This window comes from Perca fluviatilis, chromosome 1, assembly GCF_010015445.1.
Source record: "Perca fluviatilis chromosome 1, GENO_Pfluv_1.0, whole genome shotgun sequence".
NCBI lineage: Eukaryota > Metazoa > Chordata > Actinopteri > Perciformes > Percidae > Perca > Perca fluviatilis.
This window is the reverse complement of record NC_053112.1, coordinates 6926701-6940375: the sequence shown is the minus strand read 5'-3', so window position 1 is coordinate 6940375 and position 13675 is coordinate 6926701. Positions and strand designations below refer to the sequence as shown.

The window sequence follows — 13675 nt, the reverse complement described above, 5'->3', positions numbered from 1 at the left end:
TTTTCTCATGACTTTTTCATGACTTTTCTCATGACTTTTTCATGACTTTTCTATTACTTTTTCATGACTTTTCTATAACTTTTTCATGACTTTTTCATGACTTTTTCATGACTTTTTCATGACTTTTCTCATGACTTTTCTCATGACTTTTTCATGACTTTTCTCATGACTTTTCTCATGACTTTTTCATGACTTTTCTCATGACTTTTCTCATAACTTTTTCATGACTTTTCTCATGACTTTTCTCATGACTTTTTCATGACTTTTCTCATGACTTTTCTCATGACTTTTTCATGACTTTTCTCATGACTTTTACATGACTTTTCTCATGACTTTTCCATGACTTTTCTCATGACTTTTACATGACTTTTCTCATGACTTTTCCATGACTTTTTCATTACTTTTCTCATGACTTTTCTCATGACTTTTCCATGACTTTTCTCATGACTTTTACATGACTTTTCTCATGACTTTTCCATGACTTTTTCATTACTTTTCTCATGACTTTTACATGACTTTTCTCATGACTTTTACATGACTTTTCTCATGACTTTTTCATGACTTTTCTCATGACTTTTCCATGACTTTTTCATGACTTTTCTCATGACTTTTCCATGACTTTTCTATAACTTTTTCATGACTTTTCCATTACTTTTCCATTACTTTTCCATGACTTTTCTCATAACTTTTCCATGACTTTTTCATTACTTTTCTATAACTTTTTCATGACTTTTCCATTACTTTTCCATGACTTTTTCATTACTTTTCTATAACTTTTTCATGACTTTTCCATTACTTTTCCATTACTTTTCCATGACTTTTCTCATGACTTTTCCATGACTTTTTCATTACTTTTTCATTACTTTTCCATTACTTTTCCATGACTTTTCTCATGACTTTTCCATGACTTTTCTATGACTTTTTCATGACTTTTCCATGACTTTTTCATGACTTTTCCATTACTTTTCCATTACTTTTCCATGACTTTTCTCATAACTTTTTCATGACTTTTCCATTACTTTTTCATGACTTTTCCATGACTTTTCTCATAACTTTTTCATAACTTTTCCATGACTTTTCTATGACTTTTCTCATGACTTTTCCATGACTTTTCTATGACTTTTCTCATGACTTTTCCATGACTTTTTCAAAACGTATGAACCCTGTACACCACTGGTTATAAAGATAACAAATATTGCAACTATTATTTACAAAAACTGAGTAACCAATAACTGCTTAATGCTTGCTGCAATGTAATATTATTAATGTGTGCCTACATCCCCTATAATTATATACTGAACATTAATCGCCTTTGAAATGCAAGTACTGAGTTTGTTGGTTTTATTTTGAAACTCTTACCGGAAGTAGGTCCGGTCGGTTTCCATGGTTTACGCTGAAGATTCAGCAGCTGATGTCAGTGCAGAGACGGAGCCAAAGCTCACTGAGTTATTGTTCGATTTAACGAGTCCTCTGCCGATTAAAACGTGTTAAACTACCGGTGCTCTGTTCAGAAACGGTTAACACCGTCGGTAACCGGGAACGGACACATCCGGGTGCTGAAACTGCTTTAGGACGAACCGGTAACTTTGGTAAGTTTGTTGTTTAAAAAGTTATTCAATCTTCTTTCTTACTGTTGTGATACCAACTGCCAAATATGCTAAATGCTAGCTAACTAACTGACGAGCTAGTTTAGCGTCAACTGACTAAATGAACGTGCTGTGCTCTTAACTTTAACCGTCCAAAATTCAAATTTAGTTAACGTTAACTAACGTTAGCTAAGTGCTGTAGCTTCCTCATAACGTTAACGTACTTACAACTAATATTTCCACAAGTTGTTTCAATTTAAACGTCCATAATTTAAATTTCTCTCTCAGAAATACCCCATAATGCCATAATGTTCCTAAGTTAATGTAATTGGGTTTAATGCTGGTGTGTTTTTGGTATCGATATCTTAGTCTTTTGCTATTATTGTATTTAGTAATATATCATAACATCCACAGACATCACTTTAATATGCTTATAGTGACTTATAATGTATATATAATGCTTTTATAGCTTATGTTTCTATATTTCCTTTAAGTGTGTGTGTGTGTGTGTGAGTCTGTTAGAGTGTGTGTGTGTGTGTGTGTGTGTGTGTGTGTGTGTGTGTGTGTGTGTGTGTGTGAGCGAGCGTGTGTGTATGTGTGTGCGTGCTATGTGTGTATGTGTGTGTGAGCGTGTGCGTGTATGTGTATGAGCGTGTGTGTGTGTGTGTGAGCTGTGTGTGTGTGTGTATGAGCGTGTGTGTGTGTGTGTGTGAGCGTGTGTGTGTGTGTGAGAGCGAGCGTGTGCGTGTGAGCGTGTGTGTGAGTCTGTTAGTGTGTGTGTGTGTGTGTGTGTGAGCTAGCGTGTGTGTGTGCGTGTGAGCGTGTGTGTGAGTCTGTGTGTGTGTGAGTCTGTTAGTGTGTGTGTGTGTGAGAGAGCGAGCGTGTGTGTGTGTGTGTGTGCGTTTGTGTGAGTCTGTTGTGTGTGTGAGTCTGTTAGTGTGTGTGTGTGAGCGTGTGTGTATGTGTGTGCATGAGCGTATGTGTGTGCGTGTGTGTATGTGTGTGAGCGTGTGCGTGTATGTGTGTGTGTGTGTGTGAGCGAGTGTGTGAGTCTGTGTGTGTGTGTGTGTGTGGCACTTAAGTCTGTTTTAAGTTAGCTATTTAACCACTATAGAGTAATTATAAAAAGGTGCTTATACTTTGATCATAGCCGACATTTTTTCAATTTTGATATCAATTAGTTTAGAGACATAAAACTAATTGATAGCCCGGATATAAAACAGATTCCCAGAGAACTGGTGCTGTAAATTGTACAAACAAGAAGCAACCCTCAAACGTTATTTAGTTATAATGCACAAAGGTTAATGTTTACATTTAAGAAATTAACCCTAAAAAAAACTACTTTTCAGTCACTGAAAAGGCCGATATTTAAAGACTGGTTTCTGGATCCGATCGCCCAAACAGAGATCGATTATAAGTGGAGAACAGATGATCTTAGCCCAGCCCTAGTCCGTTGTCCTGAGCTCGTATATAGCAGCCTCCAGCAGTGTTTGTGGTAATCATTGGCCGGTCTGTCCGGCTCTGTGTCGCCCCAGCTGCCATCTTTTGTTTGGGTGACCACACACACACACACACACACACACACACACACACACACACACACACACACACACACACACTGATTAGCATGCACCATCCCAACCACAGCATCTGTCCCCACAGACGCTGCTTTTGTTCCCCCCCCCCCATTTAAAACTTGAAAGTTGGCTCTTTTCTTTCTTTTTTCATTTTGTCCCAACTGTCCGCTCATATTAAAAGGCTTATAGACATGTCAACCAACCCCCCCCCCCCTTTCTCCACGCAATGCAAATGTTGACCTTTAATACCTAGAGAAAGTTTAGCCTGGGTGGATTAAAGCAGAGAGGGGCAACAGAGGTGATGGTCACAGTTTAGAGCTGTCAGTTATCTGTCCGATAGTTGAAATCAGTACACGGTTTCCCCCAGAAAAGTTGGCAATTGTCTATTTTTTTTAAATTATTTTTTTACGAAGGCTCGGCTGGTGCCGGTCACAGACTGATGGCAGCATTAATGTAGAGTCCAATAGTTTCTGTGATAACAGAATCATAAGCGAAATTGAGAATTAAAAAAAAAAAAGCTACAAGACAGACTCCATAGTGCTCTGCATTAAAGAGCTCATATTCTGCTCATTTTCAGGTTCATAGTTGTATTTAGAGGTTGTACCAGAGTAGGTTTACATGGTTTTAATTTTCAAAAAACACCATGTTTTTGTGTTTTCCCAATACACAAGTTCGCATTTTGCCGAGAGCTGTTAAAATTCCCTGTGATTGGTCGACTGGTCCTGTGTGTTGATGGTCCCCCAGTGGCTAGAAATGGTGATAGGTGTAAACCGAGCCCTGGGTATCCTGCTCTGCCTTTGAGGAAATGAAAGCTCAGATGGACCAATCAGGAAGCTTCTCCTTATGAGGTCATAAGGAGCAAGGTTACCTCCCCTTTCTCTGCTCATAAGCTCATTGTGGGACTGGCTCTAGTGGCTGAATTTCGGGAAAGAGACTTCAGATACAGTATTAGGGGACCACTAAGGTCTATATAAAAGAGACTTCAGATACAGTATTAGGGGACCACTAAGGCCTATATAAAAGAGACTTCAGATACAGTATTAGGGGACCACTAAGGCCTATATAAAAGAGACTTCAGATACAGTATCAGGGGACCACTAAGGCCTATATAAAAGAGACTTCAGATACAGTATTAGGGGACCACTAAGGTCTCTATAAAAGAGACTTCAGATACAGTATTAGGGGACCACTAAGGTCTATATAAAAGAGACTTCAGATACAGTATTAGGGGACCACAAAGGTCTATATAAAAGAGACTTCAGATACAGTATTAGGGGACCACTAAGGTCTATATAAAAGAGACTTCAGATACAGTATTAGGGGACCACTAAGGCCTATATAAAAGAGACTTCAGATACAGTATTAGGGGACCACTAAGGCCTATATAAAGGCATCCAAAGAGCACCATGTCATGGGACCTTTACGTCCTTTGTGTTTTAATTGAAAGGTTGATGAGTGACCCAGCTTTTAGAGCTGGCTAAACGTGTCCTAATTTGGATCTGAACTAATCTGTTTTAAACTGTTTACTCCAAGCAGTAATGGGTCCTTAATCTGCTCTTAATTGAGTTATAAATGCACACTGATGGTATTGTCTCCGTGACCCCCCCCTTCAACACACACACACACACACACACACACACACACACACACACACACACACACACACACACACACTGTCTCTCTACACACACAGGCAAACACACACACACACACACACACACACACACACACACATGTCCTCTCTCACACACACAGACACACACACACACATGACACACACACACACACACACACACACTGTCTCTCCTCACACACACAGGTACACACACACACACACAGACACATGTAGACACACACACACACACACACACACACACACACACACACACACACACACACTGTCTCTCTCACACACAGACACACACACACACATGTAGACACACACACACACACACACACACTGTCTCTCTCACACACACAGGCACACACACACACACACAACACATGTAGACACACACACACACACAACTGTCCTATATACACACACACACACTGTCTCTACACAACACACACACACACACACACACACACACACACACACACACACACATACACTGCCCTTCCACACACACACACACACACACAACACACATGCAGACAAACACACACAGGCACACACACACACTGCTCCTCTCCACACACACACACACACACACACACACACACATGTAGACACACACACATGTAGAACACACACATGGACACACACCACACACACACATACACAACACATACACATGACACACAAACACACACAGGCAAACACACACACAAACATGCAGACACACACACACATACACACATAACACACACACATACAACATGCAGACACACACACAAACACAGGCACACACACAACACACTGTTCTCTCTCATTAATACATACCACACACATGCACACACATACGCAGACACACACACACACACACACACACGTATACACACACATAACCATACACTTACAACGTATACATACACACACACACACATATGTAGACAAACACCACACACACATGTACACACACACACACATACACACACACACACACACTCCGCCTGTTATGGAGACAGTTTGACAGACAGTCACTGACACCTCGCAGCCACAGTCTTATCTCTGTCTGTTGTCATGGTGAACTAGCTTTGTGTTTGTGTATATGTGTGTGTGTGTGTGTGTCTGTTGCAGGGTATTTCCTCTTCAGGGCGAGTGTGAAAACCCCCCTGGCTGCTGTTACCCTCTCTCAGTGAGCAGGTCTCTGTTTGGCAGGTTGGAGGAGTTTGGCTACATTCACACTATTAAGAGAAGAATATCTTTTGCTACGTTTACGTCTGTATATTATTTGGTTCTTTTAATAAACAAACACATCGCGAAACACTCTCAGAGATTTTTTTTGTGTGTTAGTTGAAAGGAAATATCAGCAGAAAACTGCACTTTAAAATGTAATGTCGTTACTGCTGCCTCCATTTTGGATGGAAACTCCAGCGTTACCCTTGTTGCGTCTTTTTCCCGAAGTTTTTTTACTCTTTTTCGACATTTTTGGTGCTTTTTCAATGCTTTGGGCACTTTTTCCGATGTTTCTTGCACTTTCTTCAATGTTTTTGTCACTTTTTTCTGAAGTTTTTGCTGCTTTTTCGGAAGTATTTGGTGCTTTTTTTATGCTTTGGGCACTTTTTCCGATGTTCTTGCACTTTCTTCAATGTTTTTGTCACTTTTTTCTGAAGTTTTTGCTGCTTTTTGGCATTTTTGCTGCTTTTTCCGAAGTATTTGGTGCTTTTTCAATGCTTTGGGCACTTTTTCTGATGTTTCTTGCGCTTTCTTCAAAGTTTTTGCCACTGTTTGGACGTTTTTGCCGTATTTGGTGCTTTTTTTATGCTTTGGGCACTTTTTCCGATGTTCTTGCACTTTCTTCAATGTCTTTGTCACTTTTTTCTGAAGTTTTTGTCACTTTTTCCGAAGTTTCTTTGCTGCTTTGGGGAAGTATTTATTTAGTTTGCTCATGCTTTGGGCACTTTTTCCGATGTTCTTGAACTTTCTTCAAAGTTTTTGTCACTTTTTTCTGAAGTTTTTGCTGCTTTTTGGCATTTTTGCTGCTTTTTCCTAAGTATTTGGTGCTTTTTCAATGCTTTGGGCACTTTTTCCGATGTTTCTTGCGCTTTCTTCAAAGTTTTTGCCACTGTTTGGACGTTTTTGCCGTATTTGGTGCTTTTTTTATGCTTTGGGCACTTTTTCCGATGTTCTTGCACTTTCTTCAATGTTTTTGTCACTTTTTTCTGAAGCTTTTGCTGCTTTTTGGCATTTTTGCTGCTTTTTCCTAAGTATTTGGTGCTTTTTCAATGCTTTGGGCACTTTTTCCGATGTTTCTTGCGCTTTCTTCAATGTTTTTGCCACATTTTTTCTGAAGTTTATTCCGCTTTTTGGACGTTTTTGCTGCTTTTTTTTTTACATATTTGGCGCTTTTTCTATGCTTTGGGCACTTTTTCCGATGTTTCTTGCACTTTCTTCAATGTTTTTGCCAGCTTTTCCTGAACTTCTTCCGAAGTTTTTACCACTTTTTTGACATATTTGGTGCTTTTTCTATGCTTTGGGCACTTTTTCCGATGTTTCTTGCGCTTTTGCCACTTTTTTTCTGAAGTTTATTCCGCTTTTTGGACGTTTTTGCTGCTTTTTTTGACACATTTGGCGCTTTCACCCTGCTTTGGGCACTTTTTCCGATGTTTCTTGCACTTTCTTCTTTTTACCTGAAGTTTTTGATGCTTTTTCGATGTATTTGGCACACACACACACACAGTGCTGCCTTTTATATTCAATTCAACGTTCAGTTTGTTCCATAACATAACGTTGGAAATGATTTCCTTTCCTTTGTTTTAAATTCAACAAGCAGTTTGTTGTATTTCCACAGAATACTGAAAGCAGCAGAACTGAGAGCACTTTAACATCTGTTTATTTATCACGTAGCAAGTAATAACGTTATCGCCATTAGTCAACAATGTTATCGCATAGTTTCCTCATATCGTGTATCCCTGATTTACTCCTCGCGTCCACACCACTCCGGCATTTCCCAGTCCCTAAAACTTTAACATTGGGAAACACTGCTGCCTCCATTTTGGATGGAAACTCCAACTTTTTGGGAAACACTGATCCACATTTCTAAGCATTTTTTTTTGACATTTTGGAGACCAAACAACTAATCTATAAATCGAAGAAAATAATCCACAAATTAATCGACAATAAAAGTAAGCGCCAGTTGAAGCCCTGAAGTTTTTGTCACTTTTTCACGAAGTTTTTGGACGTTTTTGGTGCTTTTTCCGACGTTTTTTTTGCGCTTTTTCTATGCTTAGGGCACTTTTTCCGATGTTTGTTGCTCTTTCTTCAATGTTTTTACCACTTTTTCCCAAAGTTTTTCACTCTTTTTGGCGCTTTTTGTTGCTTTTTCCCGACGTATTTTGCGCTTTTTCTATGCTTTGGGCACTTTTCCGATGTTTGTTGCTCTTTCTTCAATGTTTTTACCACTTTTTCCCAAAGTTTTTCACTCTTTTTGGGTGTTTTTGGTGCTTTTTTCGACATATTTGGTGCTTTTTCTATGCTTAGGGCACTTTTTCCGATGTGTCTTGCTCTTTCTTCAATGTTTGTGCCACTTTTTTCCCCAAGTTTTTGGCGCTTTTTGCACGTTTTTCTTGCAGCAGCAGAAGCAGCAGAACTGAGAGCACTTTAACACCTGTTTATTTATCACGTAGCAAGTAATAACGTTATCGCCATTAGTCAACAATGTTATCGCATAGTTTCCTCATATCGTGTATCCCTGATTTACTCCTCGCGTCCACACCACTCTGGCATTTCCCAGTCCCTAAAACTCCCTGGAAACTCCAGCGTTGCGTTGACAGGAAACCAAATATCTTTGAGTTGTGGACAAAACAAGACATTTGAGGACGTCCTCTTGGGCTTTTTGGGAAACACTGATCCACATTTTTAAGCATTTTGTTTGACATTTTGGAGACCAAACAAAGTTCGGCGTATTCCTTTTGGTTAACGTAACCCTTTTTGTCACTTTTTCCCGAAGTTTTTGACACTTTTTGGACGTTTTTGCTGCTTTTTTCAACATATTTGGTGCTTTTTTTTATGCTTTGGGCACTTTTTCCAATGTTTCTTCCGCTTTCTTCAGTGTTTTTGGCAAGTTTTTCTTGCTTTTTTCGATGTATTTGACACGCACACACAGTGCTGCCTTATATATTCAATTCAACGTTCAGTTTGTTCCATAACATTAAAACTTCAGGGTTAGAAAAATACAAAAGACTAAGGCCCTGCTTACGCGTACGTGGTTATTTGGAAAAACTGAGACATTTCCCTTCAATTGGGCCCTTCGTTTACACGCAAACAGAGAATTCGCCTCTGAAAACGATTCCTCTGGCCAGAGTGGAGATTTTTGCGTCTGTTAAGAGCTCTGTTTTTAAAACCAGAGTCGACTAGAGCTGCAAAGAATCGTAGATTAGTTGTAGCACTGAGACGAAAACCAGAAGACAATATGTCTGGTTTTTCATAAGATCCAGTGTCTGTTTCTTATTTTTAAAGCTGCAATGCAAAGATTCATCGATTAGCTCTCAATTATTACATTAACAGCCGGTCGGTTTGAGTAATATCAAGAAGCTCTAGATTAGATTAGATTCAACTTTATTGTCATTGTGCAGAGTACAAGTGAAGACAACGAAATACAGTTTGCGTCCAACCAGAAGTGCAAAAAGAGCAGAAAAGGACAATGTGATATAGAAGGTATAGACAGGTGGTGCATAATGTGGCTGAAACCAAAGCCTTCTCAGCTGTAACTTGTGATTGGTATAGAGCCCGCCTCAACAGTTCTGATTGGTGTAGAGCCCTCCTCAACGGTTGTGATTGGTGTAGAGCCCTCCTCAACGGTTGTGATTGGTGTAGAGCCCTCCTCAATGGTTGTGATTGGTGTAGAGCCCTCCTCAACGGTTGTGATTGGTGTAAAGCTCGCCTCAACGGTTGTGATTGGTGTAAAGCTCGCCTCAACGGTTGTGATTGGTGTAGAGCCCTCCTCAACGGTTGTGATTGGTGTAGAGCCCTCCTCAATGGTTGTGATTGGTGTAGAGCCCGCCTCAACGGTTGTGATTGGTGTAGAGCCCTCCTCAACGGTTGTGATTGGTGTAGAGCCCGCCTCAACTGTTGTGATTGGTGTAGAGCCCGCCTCAACTGTTGTGATTGGTGTAGAGCCCGCCTCAACGGTTGTGATTGGTGTAAAGCTCGCCTCAACGGTTGTGATTGGTGTAGAGCCCGCCTCAACTGTTGTGATTGGTGTAGAGCCCGCCTCAACTGTTGTGATTGGTGTAGAGCCCGCCTAACTGTTGTGATTGGTGTAAAGCTTCGCCTAACGGGTTGTGATTGGTGTAGAACCCCGCCTCAACTGTTGTGATTGGTATAGACCCGCCTCCAACTGTTGTGATTGGTGTAGAGCCCGCCTCAACTGTTGTGATTGGTGTAGAGCCGCCTCAACTGTTGTGATTGGTGTAGAGCCCGCCTCAACTGTTGTGATTGGTGTAAAGCTCGCCTCAACGGTTGTGATTGGTGTAGAGCCCGCCTCAACTGTTGTGATTGGTGTAGAGCCCGCCTCAACTGTTGTGATTGGTGTAGAGCCCGCCTCAACTGTTGTGATTGGTGTAGAGCCCGCCTCAACTGTTGTGATTGGTGTAAAGCCCGCCTCAACTGTTGTGATTGGTGTAGAGCCCGCCTCAACTGTTGTGATTGGTGTAGAGCCCGCCTCAACGGTTGTGATTGGTGTAGAGCCCGCCTCAACTGTTGTGATTGGTGTAGAGCCCGCCTCAACGGTTGTGATTGGTGTAAAGCCCGCCTCAACTGTTGTGATTGGTGTAAAGCCCGCCTCAACTGTTGTGATTGGTGTAGAGCCCGCCTCAACGGTTGTGATTGGTGTAGAGCCCGCCTCAACGGTTGTGATTGGTGTAGAGCCCGCCTCAACGGTTGTGATTTTTTCAATGTTTCTGTCGCTTTTTTTAGACAATTCTGTCACTTTTTCACAGTGTTTTTTCCCACCTCTTTTGGCGCTTTTTTCAACGTTTTTGGCGCATTTTTCTATGATGACTAAGGAACTTTTTCGCGTTTTTTTTTTTGTGCGGCTTTATGAGGCCCAAACTGTAAGTGAGAAAGATAAACGAAGACATGCAATAATACAGTCACAAATACATGACTTTTTCTCTTATTAAAAAGTCATGTATTTGTGACTTATTCTTATTAAATCTTTTTTCTCCTTAAATACAAGCAAGTCAGTATATACTCTACATGTCTGGCCCTTAAGGGCAGTTGAGTTTGACCCCGAGTCCTGGTCGGGGTCCTGTAGGGAATGTGTTTCCAGAGATCTGATTGGTCAGCAGTCGTGCTGATGGCAGATTTCGATCTTATCCTCTGTAGTTACCCGCACAGCACAGGTTACTATGGTGACCTACTGCTTTGTGATATCGGAAAACCTGAGTCAACCTGCTTAGTTTGCCTCAGGTGATGTTAGTGAGACCTGCTGTGTTGCGTTTGTTGCCTCCCTGGATAAATAATTCACCGTCTCTCTGTCACCGAGCCTGAAAACAAACTTAGTCTGCCTCTATTTTGGAGTCTGTACTCGGTAAGATGCTTTGTGATAGAATGATTATATAGAGTATTTCACACTGTTCCTTAAAGGTCCCATGACATGGTGCTCTTTGGATGCTTCTATATAGACCTTAGTGGTCCCCTAATACTGTATCTGAAGTCTCTTTTATATAGACCTTAGTGGTCCTCTAATACTGTATCTGAAGTCTCTTTATATAGACCTTAGTGGTCCCCTAATACTGTATCTGAAGTCTCTTTTATATAGACCTTAGTGGTCCCCTAATACTGTATCTGAAGTCTCTTTTATATAGGCCTTAGTGGTCCCCTAATACTGTATCTGAAGTCTCTTTTATATAGACCTTAGTGGTCCTCTAATACTGTATCTGAAGTCTCTTTATATAGACCTTAGTGGTCCTCTAATACTGTATCTGAAGTCTCTTTATATAGACCTTAGTGGTCCTCTAATACTGTATCTGAAGTCTCTTTTATATAGACCTTAGTGGTCCCCTAATACTGTATCTGAAGTCTCTTTTATATAGACCTTAGTGGTCCCCTAATACTGTATCTGAAGTCTCTTTTATATAGACCTTAGTGGTCCTCTAATACTGTATCTGAAGTCTCTTTATATAGACCTTAGTGGTCCTCTAATACTGTATCTGAAGTCTCTTTTATATAGACCTTAGTGGTCCCCTAATACTGTATCTGAAGTCTCTTTTATATAGACCTTAGTGGTCCCCTAATACTGTATCTGAAGTCTCTTTTATATAGACCTTAGTGGTCCTCTAATACTGTATCTGAAGTCTCTTTATATAGACCTTAGTGGTCCTCTAATACTGTATCTGAAGTCTCTTTTATATAGACCTTAGTGGTCCCCTAATACTGTATCTGAAGTCTCTTTTATATAGACCTTAGTGGTCCTCTAATACTGTATCTGAAGTCTCTTTTATATAGGCCTTAGTGGTCCCCTAATACTGTATCTGAATTCTCTTTTATATAGACCTTAGTGGTCCTCTAATACTGTATCTGAAGTCTCTTTTATATAGACCTTAGTGGTCCCCTAATACTGTATCTGAAGTCTCTTTTATATAGACCTTAGTGGTCCCCTAATACTGTATCTGAAGTCTCTTTTATATAGGCCTTAGTGGTCCCCTAATACTGTATCTGAAGTCTCTTTTATATAGACCTTAGTGGTCCTCTAATACTGTATCTGAAGTCTCTTTATATAGACCTTAGTGGTCCTCTAATACTGTATCTGAAGTCTCTTTTATATAGACCTTAGTGGTCCCCTAATACTGTATCTGAAGTCTCTTTTATATAGACCTTAGTGGTCCTCTAATACTGTATCTGAAGTCTCTTTTATATAGGCCTTAGTGGTCCCCTAATACTGTATCTGAATTCTCTTTTATATAGACCTTAGTGGTCCTCTAATACTGTATCTGAAGTCTCTTTTATATAGACCTTAGTGGTCCCCTAATACTGTATCTGAAGTCTCTTTTATATAGACCTTAGTGGTCCCCTAATACTGTATCTGAAGTCTCTTTATATAGGCCTTAGTGGTCCCCTAATACTGTATCTGAATTCTCTTTTATATAGACCTTAGTGGTCCTCTAATACTGTATCTGAAGTCTCTTTTATATAGACCTTAGTGGTCCCCTAATACTGTATCTGAAGTCTCTTTTATATAGACCTTAGTGGTCCCCTAATACTGTATCTGAAGTCTCTTTTATATAGGCCTTAGTGGTCCCCTAATACTGTATCTGAAGTCTCTTTTTATATAGACCTTAGTGGTCCTCTAATACTGTATCTGAAGTCTCTTTTATATAGACCTTAGTGGTCCCCTAATACTGTATCTGAAGTCTCTTTTATATAGACCTTAGTGGTCCCCTAATACTGTATCTGAAGTCTCTTTTATATAGGCCTTAGTGGTCCCCTAATACTGTATCTGAAGTCTCTTTTATATAGACCTTAGTGGTCCCCTAATACTGTATCTGAAGTCTCTTTTATATAGACCTTAGTGGTCCCCTGATACTGTATCTGAAGTCTCTTTCCCGAAATTCAGCCTTGGTGCAGAATTACAGCCACTAGAGCCAGTCCCACAATGAGCTTTCCTTAGGATGAGAGGAGGGGGGGGGGCAAGGTGGAGGGTGGGGGTGTGGTCTTGACCAACTGCCACTTTGCTCGTTTGAAAGCCATGATGTCTCTCTCTCTCTCTCTTATGGGGGGGGGGCAAATTCTCTGGGCGGGCAAAGCAGAGAAAGGGGAGGTAACCTTGCTCCTTAGGGCCAGCCGTCAGTGTGTCCGAGCCTTTAAGCTTCTCGACGCTCTGCAGCTTTTGTGTTGACCAGACA

At 40.5% G+C, this 13675-nt stretch overlaps 1 protein-coding gene across 1 annotated transcript in view; it reads left to right on the top strand.

Annotated features, from left to right (window-relative positions):
- The first annotated feature begins 1388 nt into the window (after positions 1-1388).
- LOC120565104 (E3 ubiquitin-protein ligase pellino homolog 1-like) overlaps positions 1389-13675 on the top strand; it is a 49700-nt gene continuing 37413 nt past the window's right edge. The window contains exon 1 of the mRNA XM_039810502.1: positions 1389-1589. The gene's annotated coding sequence lies outside the window, so the exon portion shown is untranslated. The remainder of the gene's footprint in view (positions 1590-13675) is intronic.